General features: G+C 41.3%; 1 protein-coding gene across 1 annotated transcript in view; it reads left to right on the top strand.

Annotated features, from left to right (window-relative positions):
- The first annotated feature begins 183 nt into the window (after positions 1-183).
- KANK4 (KN motif and ankyrin repeat domains 4) overlaps positions 184-18,655 on the top strand; it is a 67,456-nt gene continuing 48,984 nt past the window's right edge. Inside the window, exons 1-2 of the mRNA XM_082228724.1 lie at positions 184-770; positions 13,889-13,957. The gene's annotated coding sequence lies outside the window, so the exon portion shown is untranslated. The remainder of the gene's footprint in view (positions 771-13,888; positions 13,958-18,655) is intronic.

Consider the following 18,655-nt stretch of genomic DNA (forward strand, 5'->3'; position numbering starts at 1 on the left):
CTAAGGCTAAAATTACTCCTTCGCAACAATTTAAAAAAGAGATCAAACCACTGGGGGTTAGGGTTAGGGGGCGCAAATCCACAGGTTAGGGGGCGCAAATCCACGGGTTAGGGGACACAAATTACTTGCCTTGCCCTGGGTGCTGACAACCCACGCTACGCCACTGCCTTAACGGAAACTTGTGAAAGGAGGCTGACACATTGGTAGTAGTAAGACTGAAAAGATCCCCGTGGGTTGGAATATGCCCTCTCATAAAACTACTTTGGGGTCAGGGAAGGAGGAGGAAAACAGGATTAGGGCGATGGCTTTGATTACACAACTTGCCTCCAGAGCAGACAGCTACTCCCTCCTTCCACCGGGGCTTCTGCTACGATCAGCTTCGCAAGCTCTTCACCCAGCCTTGCCTTTCTACCACCAGGGAGTCGGAGGGACTTCAACACTGTACTACTTTGCAGGATTGTTGTAAATTTCTCTTTCGGTCTCAGCAATTAATCTTCAGTATTAATCGGATTTTGTTTGTGACTAGCCATTCCCTCACAGGTCTCAACCTTCAGGCCCCAGCAATAGGGAGATAACAGTGTCCTGACTTGTATTTGAAGTTGGATTGGCAGGATGTTTTATAAGTGTTTAGAATCGAAGACCCACAACCTTCTCACCTTTTAGAAGATCAGCAATTTCACATTTGAGTTATTTGAGAACTCTCAGGTGGATGGCATTGGATCCCGTATATCCAAGGATACCCTTCACCCCCTAAAGAAAACGAATGTATAGTAAGTCCCAGTATTTCCCTTTCACAGCCTTGTTGTGGGGAATGTCCAGTTGGCCATTTCTGTGCCATGCAGACTGTTAAGGCATAGAAGCTTTAGTGAGGAACGTTGCTGGGGCAAACAGTTGATATAATAGTGCGAAGATCAACAGAATAGTTTGGTCAACATAGGTTCGGGTGGGGACTGATATCAGAATTGAATAGGAAAGCCTTTTCAAAAGGTAAATAGAAAGTTATCAGATAACACTGCCTTATACTACAGTGGTACCTCAGGTTAAGTACTTAATTCGTTCCGGAGGTCCGTTCTTAACCTGAAACTGTTCTTAACCTGAAGCACCAATTTAGCTAATGGGGCCTCCCGCTGCCGCCACACGATTTCTGTTCTCTGGGTTAGCGGAGTCTGTAACCTGAAGCGTATGTAACCCGAGGTACCACTGTATTTTCAAAATTTTGACTTGGGCTTGTATTTTGCCAAATCAAGGGACGGCAGGTGAATCTGATCACTGGAGCACCAACTGGGAATCCCTTTGCTTTGATGCATTGATGAAGTTGCTTTGGTCTAGGGCAGCCTTCCCCAACCTGGTGCTCTCCAGATGTCTTGGACTACAAGTCGCATCAACCTCAGCAAACTGGAGGAAGGCTGCTCAGTGTTAGAACACAGGATGTGTAGTCATAACCTGTTTTGTTCCATTTTAAGCAAAACATGAATCTAATGGGCCCCTATTTGGGGTTGTTGGGTTTTTTTTGGGGGGGTGTCTTTTATGCCCCAGTCATTTCTGACAAGTGTAAACTTCAATATCATGCATCGAGAAAATAGTATATCCTTTGTGATGGGTTCCTTGAATAGGAAGAATGGTACAGTATATCAAAGACAAAAAGGTAGGAACTGGATATGGGAGTTTGTTTAAACAGATATTCACTGTCTCCACTAGATGGTGCTCATATTGTGTGTGTACTGTATTTAAAACCGCAGCCAGAATCATCACGCTATGTCCCTCAGCTTACTATTATTATTTTTTTACTGGAACTAAACGTGGAACAGGGAAAGTTGAAAGGGGGTATCTACCTTGCGTCTCAGGACTTACTTTCTTTTTTCTCATTCATACCTAACATACACTGACAGCATGGATCACAACCTTGGATGAGCACCTGGAACCCTCTGGAATTTTGCTACCATTCGGCATGGATTGGGAGTGGCATATAAATACTTGTATGATTGGAGCATAGGAATTCATTGCTTTTAAATGATACACTCATGAGGGGATTGGAGTAGTCATACAAAGCTAATCTGCTACCAACTTTACTATACGCTCATGAAACATGAACCACTTAGAAACGCCATCTCCAACTCCTCGAAAGATTCCATCAACGGTGCCTCCGAAAAATTAACACATCACTTGGGAAGACAGCTGAACTAATGCCAGTGTACTGGAAGAAACAAATATCACCATTGTTGAAGCAATGATTCTTCAACAACAACTTTGTTGAACTGGTCATGTTGTGTGGCTGCCCTGATTATTGTCTTCCAAAGCAACTAATCTATTCCCAACTCAAGAATGGAAAGCGAAATACTGGTGGACAACAAAAGAGGTTTAAAGATGCTCTCAAGGCACATTTAAAAAAAATGTAACATAAGCACTGATAACTGGGAAACACTAGCCTGCAAGTGCTCCAATTGGAGAACAGCCTTTACCAAAGGTGTCATGTACTTTGAGGAAGCATGAACACAGGGCAAAAAGGAGAAATGAGCTAAGAGGAAGGCACATTTGGCAAACCCTCAACTCCTGCCTGGAAACCTATGTACCCACTGTGGAAGGACATGTGGATCTAGAATTGGCCTCCAGAGTCACTTAAGGACTCACTGTTAAGACCATGTTCTTGGAGGACAATCTTACTCGGCTATGAGTGATCACCAAAGGAGGAGGAGGAGGAAGAAGGGGTAGTCATTAAAAAGTTATAGTATCAGAATCATTGCAAGGGACACAGGAGTGGTCAGTAAATGTAATTTTGGCATCAAAACAGGGCAAGCACATGAGAGCATTCAGAAAGAAACAATTTAATAGACAAGTTAGGGTGGGGGCCTTGGAGGGCCACAAAAAAAAACTTGACATCACAGCATGGGACATATAGGAGCATTCAGCACTTTAACAAAAACACAGACTTTTTTTGGAGTGTTGTTGGCATCACAACATATAACCCACTGAAGCAGCTGCATCATCATCATCATCATTATTGCTGTTGTTGTTGTTGCAGCATTTTTTAAATGACAAATTGAGGAGTCACCAAAAAAAAACTTTTGGGACTGGATAGTCACAGGCTGTGCATTAGATAACCCTAGAATGCTCACTGGGAAAAACACTGTGTAAATAGTGAATTGGCCCTCTGGAGTTCTGGAAGAGATAAGTTATTCCTTTCAGAACATGGCTTGCTGAAGGTCTTCAGTGACTTCTCTGACATTCTGTGCTTTTAAAGAGTTCTATACAACACAACAGAGTGATGAAATGGCACCTTTATTTTACAATAGAAAAAAGAACTAAATACAGTATTGTAAACCTGTCAAAGGCAAGACAAAGTGAACATCTGGGGAACACAGGCTTGTTCCATTTAAGATGGACCACACACACACACACACACACACCTTCAGAAGCCCTGAGTTATGCTTCCCCCCACTTTACTCATAAGATGGCTTTCATATTACACAGACATTGTTTCTTATAAGGGCTTCTGTTTTTTGCAACTCCTTTTCACTGACAGGATTTATATAAGGAAAATGAAATCCCCCATAAGATGAGGATGTAGCTTTGTAAATATTTCATATTCAATATGAAACAGATACATCAGATTCACATACCATCATGCTACACAATGTAAGACTGATCCTGAGTGTCAATTTCATTTTTTAAATATAGAAGCTAAGAACTAAAATGCTTACCTTGGGTGCGGTTTGTAGAAAAGGTAAATACTTAAAAAAATGTAAAGGTTTATCGGGTTTCTTGACCTTGTATTTGCAGTTTAGTTAGGAAAAAAGGTTCAAAGTAAACCCTAAAACTTGCTTCAAGGTGATATACGTAAGTAAGAAGGTAGTACCAATGGTAACATATACAATTGTGTGCAATAGAGGTAGACATATCAATCTATTTCTGGTCTATGTTAGTTTCACATGTGTTCATTCAGGTTGCATGCATATATCTTATTCCAGAATCAATGGAGACAGAGTACACATCACCCCAAAAGATGTAGTTTCGAATACAATTTGCATGTACCAATTTACTTATTGAGAGATGCAAATGCAGAAATAATTTCTGTAATAGAAACAGAGTACATGTCACCATGGCTGTCCAGGTGCTAACCACTAAGGCTTCCCTTCTTATAATTATCTTTAAACCACATTTAGGCTAGAGAACCTTTCAAATGGAAAACTATCCCCTGACAGTCTTTCAAATAGAGGGCTTGTCCTGTGTAAAAAAGTTCATTTGGCTTTCCTAAGCCTAGCACACTAGAAGCTGCAGGACAGAGGTTTCAGTTAAAATATTAAAAAGTATCAGCATTTTCAGATATGAAATTATTCCTGATAAAATACATTGGTACCTCGGGTTAAGTACTTAATTCGTTTCAGAGGTCCGTACTTAACCTGAAACTGTTCTTAACCTGAAGCACCACTTTAGCTAATGGGGCCTCCTGCTGCTGCCACGCCGCCGGAGCACGATTTCTGTTCTCATCCTGAAGCAAAGTTCTTAACCTGAAGCACTATTTCTGGGTTAGCAGAGTCTGTAACTTGAAGCGTATATAACCCGAGGTACCACTGTATACATATAGGGTGGAATGCCATGTAGTGCTAAGTCACTCATTCTAACAGTGCAAGGATTTTTGTTTGTGTATCCCCTCAATCTGTTCTAGGAGTTCCCCTAACACTCTGAGGAGGGTGTGATGCATGCGTGGGGAGTCCCATTGCACAAGCAGAAATTGTTGCACAGCATCAGAAAGCAGGTGGTGGAGGGAGCAAACCTGCTTACGGTATGTGCAATGAAAAATGTATGGATGGATAAGATTAAACCAGCTCTAATTCTATAAACTTTATAACTGCATGTAGACATGTTATTTCTATGTGCCTAGTATAGTAAAACATTGGTTCTTTTCCTCCTGCATTCTGGGAATTATTTCTATCTTCTCTTTGCTTCTAAAACAGACTATAAGGCCTGTTTATAATCAATCACGCTTCTCTCCCTCTCTTTCACGCACAAGGCTAAAGGTCTGTGCCTGGCACAGATCTTTCTGTATAGCATTCCTTACATACCACACTTGTCTTCTTTAGTTCACCTTTAGTTCACAATGATGTGTAAATCACAATGATGTGTTAATCCTCAATGTATAATTAATTGTGTGAGTTTATATAACAATCTAAACATTAGTAAACACCTTCGTTATAACATTATCAATCTTAGTCATAGGTGGATTAAGAGCTTATATGCCTGTCTAAATACAGCTCTAACATTCTGTCTTTCATGTGCCAAAGATCTATGGAGCTATGTAAGCCCGCCTTACATACAAATGAGCCAATAGGATTTCAGTTTCTTTGTCTTGTATTGAGCCAATCAGCCACTGGCACATTCGTGGCCATGCTTTTTGTAACTTTGAATAAAAGGAGATGCTGTGAGGCTAGAGGAGGAAGAATCTCTCTCTCTCTCACTTTCATCTGGCACACACGCAAGCTCTCAGAAAGAAAACATCTCGTTGTCTGTCTTTATTCATCTCTACAAACCCCCAAAAACCAACATCTGGTGACCCCGACGTGATCCTGAAGAAGGGTAAGTAATCAGATCCCAATAGAGATCCCTTTAGAGCCAAAAGCATTCCTCATACTAACCCGACTGGGAAAAAGTCTAAAGCGCTTAATTCGTTAGTATGGGAGGGGATTTAAGTAAGGTGCAAAAGGCTCACGCGAAAGAGCTTCTTTCGTTAGTAAGACAGACAATAGACAAAGTTCAAATTTCTCTAAAAGAGATTGAACAGCTACTGCAGGAAATAAATCATCAATGTCCTTTTTATCAAGCAGAAGGCTCATTGCAAATTAGCACATGGGAGAAGATCGGCAAAATTTTATTTTCCGAGCCACGTGCTCCAATCAGCTGCCTACTCACATGGCAAAAGTGTGCTAACGCCATAGCAAAATTAGAACAATCTTCTCTTTCAATTTCTCCATTGCTGGCAACTGCAGAAACCTCCCCCCCGCCATACCCTCTGATTTTGCCCCCTTTGTCTCCTTCATCACCTAGCCGAAATCCCCCTCCCTTTTCTCCTTCCCTTGCTCCTGAACCGTCTCAGTTTACAAATTCCCCCCCAATCCCCCCTCACCCCCCTTCTCTGCCTGAACAAGCAAATCGGCATGCCTTTGTCCCTTCCTCTTTGTCTCTAGACCATGCTGCTTTGCCAAAACAATATGGAGCCGTCCGTGCTGGGCTTTTACAGGCTAAGCAAGATGGGCTTTTTTCATTGGAAGAAACAGCTGCATGGGCTGGTGAAATGCCATTAATTTTTCCTCTCACATATCAAAATGCTCCTGGAGGTCAGCAATTACAAGTTTATCATGAAAAATTGCCTTATGCTGTCATGAAAGATCTCAGGAAAGCCATTAGTGATTCAGGTCTTAAATCTTCTTATGTAATGGGTATTATAGAGGGCATTTCTACCTCTTATACAATGATTCCGAGTGACTGGAAAGATTTGATGAGGATGATGTTATCTCCAGCGCAATTTTTAGTTTTTGAAAATGAATTTAAACATGCCGCCATAGCTCTGGCTGATCCAACGCATACAGCAAGCCAGCTTTTCGGCGCTCCTCCATTTGAGACCCTGGCTGCCCAAGCCGTGTTGTCACCTTCACACTTTCAGCGCACTGCAACTTGCGTGCAGCGTGCATTTCGTAAAATTCCTGTCTCAGGACAGCCACTGAGTTCCTTTGTAAATGTTAAACAGCAGAATACAGAGCCATACCATCAATTTGTGGATAGATTGAAGGAATCTATCTGTAGACAGATAGATAATGAAACGGCTCAGAATGAGTTGCTAAAAAAATTGGCTTATGAGAACTCTAACATGGACTGTAAAAAAATGCTGCAATCAATCATAAGCCGTTCAACATATTCCCTTGCAGATTTGATAAAAGCGTGTTCGGAAGTAGGGAGTCAATCTCATACAATATCTTTGTTTGCCAATGCACTTCAGGCTTCCGTGAGACAAACAGGAAACTGTTATAATTGTCACCGTCCTGGTCATTTTGCAAAGCAGTGCAAGGCCCAAGGTGGGACTGCACAGAAGAATAATAATGCAAATACCACGACCAGACCTTCCAAAAAATGTCCAAAGTGTGGGAAAGGCTATCATTGGGCAAATCAATGTAGGTCTCAGGGAAACTTCACTGGGCCCAGTCTCTCGGGCCCCAAAGAATAGAGAGATGTCAGCCTTTGGTTTCTGCTGCTGCAAAAGTTACTAAAAATATGCCTTCTGAATTTGCCATTGATTTGATTAATCAAGAGACCAAAAACACTGCATTGCCTGGTGAAATCATAATCATGGCCAGCCAAATGGCAGGTCCACTTCCTCCTAATATCACAGGTTTAATTTTACCTAAATTTTCTGCTGCAAAACAAGGCATTCATGTCATCCCAGGTGCCTTGCCTCCTGACTATGTGGGCACAATCATGGTTCAATTTTGGAGCCATATGCCCATGCAGTTAACAAAGGGTGAATCTTTTGCTCATTTGGTGATGCTGCCTTCACCACCTGATGTTGTTTGCGCTATTGACACTAATCTGCACAAGCTCTCTTTATCTTTTTCCCCACAGCTTCTAGCTGTGACCCAACGTATTGGAAGAGAGAAACTCCTTCGTAAGTATAAAATCAATGGAAAAATATTAGAGGGTCTGATAGACACTGGTGCGGATGTTTCGGTCATTTCCAGTAATTTTTGGGAACAAACTTGGCCGCTTGAAACTTCTCCTGAAGTGTGGGGCGTGGGAGGTAATCAGGCTTCTTGCAAAAGCGCACAGTGGCTGCCTGTCTCTTTGCCTGATAGCTCTGAAGTTATTGCATATATTCAGCCCTGTGTGCTCAAAATTCATCTTAATTTGTGGGGAAGAGATTTGTTGCAACAATTACAAGCAACCATTCAAATAAATGAGTAAGTTTGTGCTTCCACTTACTTGGAAGTCCACTGATCCTATATGGATTCCGCAATGGCCTCTTATAATGCTACTTGTGCACGTATGGTCAACTGTACGAAACAAAACTGCGTGAAAATGGGCAAAAATAACTTTAATTGCTCTGATTATGTAAATATTTCTTATATATATAAGTACACAGAACTGCCAGCAGGCTGGTTTTGGTCCTGCCCAGGTTACACTTTCAATTACATTCCGGCAAACATTAGTCACGGCACACCTTGTTGTTTAAGCCGTCTGTCTATCATATTGCCTGGAAAACATCATTTCTCTTACTCTAGACATCAGCGTAGTGTTGAATTGTCTGATGACTGTGATGATCTTGTCTCTCTCCCTAGCAGGTCTGAATACATCTCTTTAGCTGTCTCTCTCTTAGGTGTTCCAGGTTTGGCTGTGCGTAATAGCGCAAATATTAATTCCTTAGCTTGCTCTGCAGCAAAATCCCTGAACTTTACCTCTCAGGCGCTTCATCTTCTCAACACAGAGCAAGCCGAACTTCGCAACGGTTTATTAAGGTCGAAATCTACTTTGGACTACCTACTCATGGTACATCATTATGGTTGCGAACAATTCAAGGAAATGTGCTGTTTTAACATCACTGACAATTCTAAGGCCGTTCAAAGGCAAATTTCTCATTTGCAAAATCTCACTCACCACATTAAAAAGGATATCGGATTTTCCGGACTCTGGGATTCCTTTTCCTTGTGGTCTATGGCGTGGCTCCCTAATCTCGATTGGCTACGCAATGCCTTTTTTTATGTAATTATTATTGTATGTATATTAATTTTGTTTTGTTGCTTTCTCCAATGCATTCCTAGCCTTACAAATCTTTTTTCTCGCCTTCTCTCTCCTCCACCACCACCTAGCGCGCTCCTTGCAGCCTATTATGCGAAATGGCAACGCCACCAGTAAGAAAAAACAAAAATAAAAGGGGAGATGTGGGTAGGATTATTTTGAGATTCGTTGGCACACCACTAATCTTGAAGTACTTTTGCCCCATCAAGCCTAGCAGTATTATTTCCGGCATTTGATGGCAAACCACTAATCCGGAAGTATTGTTGCTTTATTCACCTAGTTGCCTTACCTCGCAAAGAAGAAAAAAAAGGAGGAGATGTAGACATGTTATTTCTATGTGCCTAGTATAGTAAAACATTGGTTCTTTTCCTCCTGCATTCTGGGAATTATTTCTATCTTCTCTTTGCTTCTAAAACAGACTATAAGGCCTGTTTATAATCAATCACGCTTCTCTCCCTCTCTTTCACGCACAAGGCTAAAGGTCTGTGCCTGGCACAGATCTTTCTGTATAGCATTCCTTACATACCACACTTGTCTTCTTTAGTTCACCTTTAGTTCACAATGATGTGTAAATCACAATGATGTGTTAATCCTCAATGTATAATTAATTGTGTGAGTTTATATAACAATCTAAACATTAGTAAACACCTTCGTTATAACATTATCAATCTTAGTCATAGGTGGATTAAGAGCTTATATGCCTGTCTAAATACAGCTCTAACATTCTGTCTTTCATGTGCCAAAGATCTATGGAGCTATGTAAGCCCGCCTTACATACAAATGAGCCAATAGGATTTCAGTTTCTTTGTCTTGTATTGAGCCAATCAGCCACTGGCACATTCGTGGCCATGCTTTTTGTAACTTTGAATAAAAGGAGATGCTGTGAGGCTAGAGGAGGAAGAATCTCTCTCTCTCTCACTTTCATCTGGCACACACGCAAGCTCTCAGAAAGAAAACATCTTGTTGTCTGTCTTTATTCATCTCTACAAACCCCCAAAAACCAACAACTGCAGTCTGCAAAAATAACTGCACTTGGAAAACCAAAAGCTCCCCATATACTTTGCCAAAAATAACCACACACAGCACTTGAAAAGCACAGCTTTCCGGGAGGCAGAATCTTTAAGGAGCTGAAAGGAGTCTCCATTACAAAGCATTACCCCTGCAAGAGAGTCTCCTGCAACCTTTAGTTGTTTCTCTGCTTCACATAAACCATGGAAACCCCAGCCTATTTAAAATCCTACTTCGGCCCCAGGGTATTTCAACATTAAACCTATAAATCTAATAGGCTTCCTGCATTGTCAAAATTATGGTGCGAGTTCTGTGGACACTGTGCAAATTGTACACATACCATATGTTCCTTTATTAACCTCCCTTCTGAGGCCTCAACACTAGGTAGAGACCGCACAGCTGGAAAGACTGCAAAATGCTCTGATTTTCCTGAAGTGCCAGAGTGACAAAATCCATTTGTCTTTGGCAGAGTAGCCTAATTTCTGATCAGATGCCTTCAGATTGTTTTGCTCCTAGAGTTCTGCTAATGCAGGAAGTTTTGTTTCATGTAATGGTCTACAATTTATAAGACAAGAACCAGCTGTTAAATAGTATGCATGGTGGTAAAACAAAATAGTAAGGGCACTTGCCTAATTTGCAATACTGTACTAATACTACAGAACAGCATTTTTCAAACTGGATAACTGCAGCATAAAAAGGTAAAGGGACCCCTGACCATTAGGTCCAGTCGTGGCCGACTCTGGGGTTGCGGCACTCATCTTGCTTTATTGGCCAAGGGAGCCGGCATATAGCTTCCGGGTCATGTGGCCAGCATGACTAAGCCGCTTCTGGTGAACCAGAGCAGTGCACGGAAACGCCGTTTACCTTCCCGCCGGAGTGGTACCTATTTATCTACTTGCACTTTGACGTGCTTTCAAACTGCTAGGTTAGCAGGAGCAGGGACTGAGCAACGGGAGCTCACCCCGTCGCAGGGATTTGAACCGCCGACCTTCTGATCGGCAAGTCCTAGGCTCTGTGGTTTAACCCACAGTGCCACCCGCGTCCCTAACTGCAGCATAGTCCTCGCATTAAAGTAAATTAGAGGCACACTTCAGTCGTACATCAAAAAAAGATACACACATTTTCTCAGTAATCTCTGACGAATCAAGTGCATGATAGCCAGGAATGGGCAAATTATGTAGGTTTGGTTTCTCTGAGTTTTTCATTTTTCCCGCTTTGCAAAATTTAGTTCTCCACATTTCTACATCAGTTTGAAAAGTGTTTTGATAAAAAGTCCTCGTGAAAATCCATCAGCATTTTAGTGTTGCATTTCTCCTGCCAGATGTTAAGAAAATAAACACCTGACTTTTAGAAGCCCTGTATAGGGAAGTTTTTAATGGTTGGGTTTTTTAAATAATTTGTTGAAAGCTGCCCAGAGTGGTGGGGGCAGATGGGCAGCAAATAAACATATTAAATATAAATATATTATGTTTTAATATTAGCACATTTTAGTATACAGTTTCCCCTAATATAATGCATTTTTGTATGTTCCTCTCAATAATGCATGGATTTTGTTTCAGCCCTTACCCTGTTACATTCATTTTTGTACGCATTACTTTGCGTACAGTATAGTCATGTATAGGATTGCTCTAACAGCCACAGACCCTCCAAGTGTCCCTATTTTCCAGGGACATCCCTGATTTTGAGAAGCCGTCCCGGTTTCTGATTTGATCTCAGAATGTCCCACTTTTCCTTAGGATGTCCCTATTTTCATTGGATAAATGTTGGAGGGTATGGAATTTTCTAAGCCCTGAGCCATCTGAAGGCAATCCTGTATAGGGAAGTTTTTAAAGTGTTTTATTATGTTTTTATATATGCTGGAAGCTGTCCAGAGTGGCTGGGGCAACTCTGTAAGACGTGCTGGTATAAATAGTAAAATTAACATTGTGGAATGGGATGCCCCTATTTTCATTGGAGAAATGTTGGAGGGTATGCAGCAGTGACCAGGATCTAAAGGGCTAGTGCATTATTCTAAGCCAGTGGACACCTCTTCCTTTAAACAACTTATCATCATCATCATCTATTTATTTATATTCCACTTTTCTACAAAACTGTGCCCAAAGTGGCTCACAACATATAAACAATAAAATTGATTCCAAGAATGTATTAGAAACAGAAGTACGTAAACATATTATCAATAAATACAAAAAACTAACCTGGATTTGTATAAAAACAATACAACACTAACGAAATTTAACAACTTAAATGAAACATGGTATAAACAGTGGCGTAGCGTAGGTTGTCAGCACCCGGGGCAAGGCAAGTAATTTGCGCCCCCTAACCCGTGGATTTTAGCAGGGGGCAGAGAGCTGCGAGTGCGAGCACGCTCCCCCCAGATGTTGCGCCCGGCCCCCCCTGCACCCCCCACGCTACGCCACTGGGTATAAAATAATACAAGCAAGCTAACCCAATCGTATAGCTTGAACTAAACAGAAAAGATGATAACAAAAAAATAGAGCACCACCATGTTTCAGACAATGCAAGTGCATTCAATAGTTTGGTTCCGAGATTCAATCTTATCCCCATGTAGTAGCACACACTGTTTCAGCAAGACCCTTCAATTTTAAATGTAGTTTGTCATGTGGTATTAGGGGCTGCTGTTTCAAAAGAAGCAAGTGAAAAGGCAACCTGGCTTAAGGAATTAGTTTTGGATCCTGGCCCACTGCCAGTCAGGGTTCTGCTTTCTGAGTGATGGAGATGCTTCTGGAATTCCCTACACACGACAGCTGAGAGTTCACAACGTGAAGAAATCCTGGTGTACCTTGACTCTTTATTGCCAGTAATAAGGAACATTTTTCTCCCCACCCCCCATTTCTGGGCCTAGGATAGAAAGACCCCCGCAAATAATCACCTTAATGGGAAACAATTTTACTGGAACTTTCATGAATATATGCCTAGAGTCACATTTCTCCCCATTTCACTTTTGGGAATATGGCAACCCTAAGCAGGAGTCTCTACTAACACAAATTTGTTCCACAAACAGAAGTACAAGTCATCAAGTAAATAGCGTTGGCCGACCATAAACACATTTTTAATAATTTGAATAGCGTACGCTATCTTTACTGTATTTTATTACTGGATTACTGTATTTTAATACTTTGTTGGAAGCCGCCCAGAGTGGCTGGGGAAACCCAGGCACATGGGCGGGGTATAAATAATAAATTATTATCATCATCATCTTTCTGAATCCTCATATTTGAGACTGGTGAGAATTCCTCTATTAGAACAAAAATAAACGTACCTGTCAACAATGACAAAAGATGCTGTTGGGAAAGTGACATCTAAAAAAACACACCTGGAACTACACTGGCATTTTGAAAGGAGGCCTAAGCAGAATTCACAGACAAATAAAACTTTTTGTGACCAATAGGAGGAAATGTATTTTTGCAGTGGTGGTTTTTTTTAGAAGGGTTATTATTTTTTATAACTTCTCTACAGCAGAAGGGTTGGGCTTGAGGCTACATTACAGAATTTAGGAATAAATGTCCTGCAGGTTTTAAATGCGAAGTATTTGTATAGTCAAGATCAGCTGAGAGGGGGGAAAAACAAGTTGATTGCTGAATGCCTATACAGTGGTACCTCAGCTTACAGACGCTTCAGGTTACAGATGCTTCAGGTTACAGACTCCGCTAACCCAGAAATAGTACCTCGGGTTAAGAACTTTGCTTCAGGATGAGAACAGAAACTGTGGTGATGCAACGGGAGGCCCCATTAGCTAAAGTGGTTAAGAACAGTTTCAGGGTTAAGAATGGACCTCCAGAACCTTACTTGTTAGTGAAACTCCATTTTAGAAATTTGATGACATAATGAGGAGAGCCCATTGTCAGAGAAATTCTAATTTATGTTGGTGAGTGACAGAACAGAAGCTTGCTATCTGAAGAAAAATCGATCTTGTGCAAGCATATACCTGAGTTTGGGGCAACGGCTTTGTGGAAGGGGTACATGCTGTCTTTCATTCACTAAAGGGAATCTGACCTGAAGGAAGAGAGACACATTTCTAAATATATTATTTATCCTGTGTGCTCTTAATTCTTGTTAACTTGTCTAATTTTCTCTTCCTCAGGAAACTTGCAAGTGTGATCCATTTCAGTAATGGCAGCCAAGCCTCGTTTGGAAGCGGCAATGACGTTAGGTGAGTTTTCCCACGATGAGTTGTCTGAACTGTCACATAGTAGTTGTCAGAGACTTAAGAACCTTAACAGTTCTCAGTACCAGTGGATGGTTCCCTGAATGGGAAAATCCCCAATTGGGTTGGAATCGGAGACAGCGCAGTGCAAGGACTGTGCTAGGTAAAATAAAGCATTTTGCAGTTAGAATTTTGAGAAGAGGCAGCTGGAGTTAGCTAAACAGAGGTGTTGCAGCCTTGGAGAGGGCAGCAGCAGCAGCAGCTGCTCTCTGGGAATCATGCAGAATTAGCAGCTGTGTTGCCCGCTAAAGGAGCACCTGTCTGCCTCCACTGTGTTCTGCTTGTATATTTATAATTGGAAGGAATACTACAAAGGCACCATTTGTCTGCAGTGGTCTCTTGTCAAAATTAAAATGAATCCCATAGTGCTGCCCCTGGAACTTCTCACCACTCAAGGAAGCAAGAGAAGACAGTAACACGAGTTTTTCCTTCTGCTCTTTTTGTCACACATCTTTTTGTATTTGCTACTGTTATTCTCCACATATTTTATAAGCTGTTGGTTTTGTATTTATAAACTATAATGTAAAAAAGCACAAAGATAGGAAAGCATTGACCAAAGTATTGGTAGCTAGCCATGACTCTTAGACTAGGGCAGGAATGGGAAAGCTGTGGCCAGATGTTGTTGGGCTATAACTCCCATTATCCCCGATTATCGGCCATGCTTTATTCCCTAACAAGTACATTTAAGGTTGCAGCTCACAATGTGTCATCTTAAATGCATTTTAACTGGTGAAAGTTCTACTGAAATTAGTGGGACTTCGTTATAACTGCACTTCAGATTCTTGAGCCAATTCTGAACGGTATAGCCATGTGCTCAGTTTAATACATGCTCCTCATGAAATAGCTTTTTATAACAAATATAAATATCACTCTGTCTGGCTGAGGTACAGCATGCTGGTTTCCAATTTCTCTGAGACATCTATCAATAGCTACGTCTGCCTGTAAAATATTGCTTAATTTTTCATTCTGTTTTTAGACGGAAATATGCACAGCCTTAATCTTAAACCTTTGCACGCTGAGCACCAGATGAAAATAAATTGCGAGCCGGAAAATGGAACTAAAACAAAGGCAATTGAAAATGACTTTGGGAGAAATATAAACTCATTTTTCCTAAAAGAAGGATTTTAAAACATAGCATTGAAACACTTGCTCTGAATTAATCCCACTGAAGTATATGCAAAAGTTTGGAGGCTGAGGGTTGCAAATACAGTTGTACCTCGGAAGTCCTGCAGCTAATCGGAAGCTGTGTCGGATGTTTGGGTTCCAACGAACGTTTGCAAACTGGAACACTCATTTCCGGGTTTGCGGCGTTCAGGAGCCAAAACGTTTGAATTGGAAGGCGTTCAGTATCCAAGGTAGAACTGTATAGGAAAGAACCCTCACATTCCAGAGTTAGACTGCCTTCTTCTAAGTGCATAGCACTATTTGTATGTTGTTTACATGGCTGATAGCTGTATACATTACACACATTTAAAGCAAACACCTCATGAATCTTGGGAACCGTAGTTTAAGGGTGCTGATGACTCTGTGAGGGGTAAACTACAGTTCTTGGCATTCTTTTTCAGGGTAATGTGCTTTAAATATATGGTATATACCCATATAATGTGTGATGTATACACATTTGGTGTATACACACAACAGCTCACATGGTTTTTAAAGCTTGGCAACTCCAGGTAAATTGGTTTGGCAGTAAGTTTACATGAAGAACTTCACAATGCTTTAAAAGCTATCCAAGTCCACAAGCGGAAGGAAAAATAAAATTATTGACTGCAAGGCTTACCTAGAATAAATAAAGTTAGACAGTTTCTGGTCTTTTGAGAGTTGGCTTGTGAATGTTTTCACACAAGACTGGATTGTTGGAAGTATCTCTCTAACAAGACTGGGGCACTGGTTCCTCCTAAATCCACTTACACATACAGACCACAGTCTTCCAGAGTCAGAGAGAGAACACGGATGTGCCAAGAAAGCATTATCCTACAAATTAAATATTACCAGATATTCAAATAAGCAAGTCAAACTGAAAATCCTTCAGGGTTACCTGCCAATGTGACGTGGAGTAAGAAAAAGTATTAGCTCTAAATATGATAGTCAGAAGCTCTCTTTTCAGTGTATATTATTTTGGATTTCTTTCTTTTTATAACCTACCCGACTTTGATTTGAATGGCCCTCAAACACAACTTTTAAAGCAAAAATAGATCAGGTTTGCTCCTAACTGCATTTGTGATGGGAAAAGCACATTCTTCATGTCAGTGCATTATAGAGGAAAATGATTGTGTGGAACAAAAACAGCAGTTAAACAGACAAAGGCACCCTTCCAATCCTTGTCTATTTGAAAAACGGAAGGATTGATTAGTCTATTTTAGTTCCCATTACTTGTGCTCTTTGCATTTCTGACTGCCTGATATTATATTCGTAGCTGGCCATGTCTGTGTTGGTTGCATATCGTGCAAGCAAATTGGCTCCAGACAATCTCACAAGAGCTGGACACCCCATACAGATGCAGGCAATGCTTGAAGGACAACAGCAGGTCATCCCACTTTACAGATGGACCCTACTTCTTTTTATGCACAATCTATCCAAACCAACCCACTTCCTTCCCTTTTTCCTCCCACATTCAAAACATCCAGCCTCATCCCACTTCCTTTCCTTTCTTTTTTAAACTTCCTTCTCCCCTCTCCGCCAGCTAAGATGCTGGAAATACGGGGTGGGGGGAATTTGAATACTTATTCTCAAGCAAGGTTTACCATTGAGCCTCAATTTTTCTCTTCACAGTAATGGGCTTGCAGCCCAAGCTGCGCTCCCCTAGAACCTGGTAGAGTGTACCCATTTTCTATCACCCTCCTCTGCGTTTGGGGCCCTGAGACACACAATCTGTTCATGGTGATATAAGAGCTTTTGCTTCCACATCTGCTGTCAGCTCCCCTAGACATACAAGGTCAAAGGGCACATTCAAGATCTTCACATGTCAAGACAATAAGAATCAATTTTAATTTTCAAAAGACAGAGCTATCGCTGAAGAAGATCACTAAATGCTACTAATTTCTTTAGGCCCCAGGGGTCTTGGAAGGTAATCTCATTAAAGGTGAAATACTGCCTAAGTGCAGGCGTGGGACTCAGCCTTAACCTCCAATTCACATTGCATTGCCTGCTAGCATTGCTTGATTAAATACTGCTTTATCTGACTCATGGATTAATACTCATCTTAGAACTATCATAAAATATAAGGTAAGGATGGCCTTGGGAGAAGGTGTACTGTACTGCCACCACCCTTCCCGCTATCTGTCCCATCTGCTCAACATGGCAAGTTCTCAATGCATGTTTCAGAAGGAAAATAATCACTCGCATTATTCTTCCCATCTTTATTCTATATTGGAAAAGGATGCCTGAGAATCTGCCCTTGAGGACGTTGAAAAATAAGGACAATTAGGCTGTGCTACACACACCCATTTACTTTGCAGCCTCTCCTCATATGAGCTGACTCAGAAACTGTGGCCATCATCCGAAGCCCTTCTTTGTGTGCCTCTTCCACAAGAAGTCTGGAGGGTGGAAACACAAGAACAGGCCTTTTCTGTGGTGGCGCCTCACTTGTGGAATGCTCTCCCAAGGGAGGCTCACCTGGCAGCTTCGTTACGCACATTGAGGTAGGGTTGCCATATTTTGAAGAGTAAAAAAAAGAGGGACACCTTTGCTGACTTCTACTTTTAAATCTGGATCGCTATGGTGACTCTCATTTTACATACCCATGAAAAAGAGGACATATGGCAACCCTAATTTTAAGCGCCAGGCAAAAACATTCTTCTTCTCTCAGGCCTTTGACTAATTAAACAATCTAGGGCCTTTTAAATTGGGAGGGGGGGAGAGAAGGAATTTTGTTTTTGTTGATTACTATGGTATGCATTTTTGTGTTCTTTGGATGAGGGGTGGTATAGAAGTTTAATAAATACATAATATTTTAAAAAAAATAAAAATCAATGTTAACCACAACCCATAGCTATCCTGTATCTACCCTGTAGTTTATTTTGAAATGCTGACTGTGCACACATTACTGGCTAAAAAGACAGTGAAGTCAGTATGGTTGTATTTCTAAGTCACCTGATGTTTGCCTGTTATGTATTGAAGTTCTCACCCTAGCCAGCAGGGGGTATTGTGTATATAGTTTTCTCTCAGGTCTAGGTAAGTTAATTTAGGCGGGAAACTCTGGGCTGCTATTGGTACAATGTTGACAGCCAGCTGCCTATAAAAGCAGGCCGGCTGAGCTGTTTGCTGTTCAGTTCAGTCCCAGCTTACTTATAAAGAACTACATGGAGAAATATCTGTGTCGTCTGCTATGTCCACCCACTACTTAATACTGCCCACACCAGTGGGTGGAGAATGGGCATGGATGTCCTTATATGGCTGAAGTTTTCAAATCAGATCAAAGCTGGTTTGGGGGGAAATTCATCAGAACACAGTATTTTCCAGGACAGATGTGGATTGTAGCTAACTGTGTGTACAGAGCTTCACAATCTAATGTTGGGAGTATGGATGCATTCTCTGCCCCCAACCAAATTGTGAAATAAAGGGCTAGCTGCATTTTAAGCCAGTATTGCATATACAGCCTTACAGCAGCTAAACCTGAGTAACTGTAGGTGTAGTCAGAAAATG

Source organism: Podarcis vaucheri (genome assembly GCF_965113315.1).
Source record: "Podarcis vaucheri genome assembly, chromosome: 6".
Lineage (NCBI taxonomy): Eukaryota > Metazoa > Chordata > Lepidosauria > Squamata > Lacertidae > Podarcis > Podarcis vaucheri.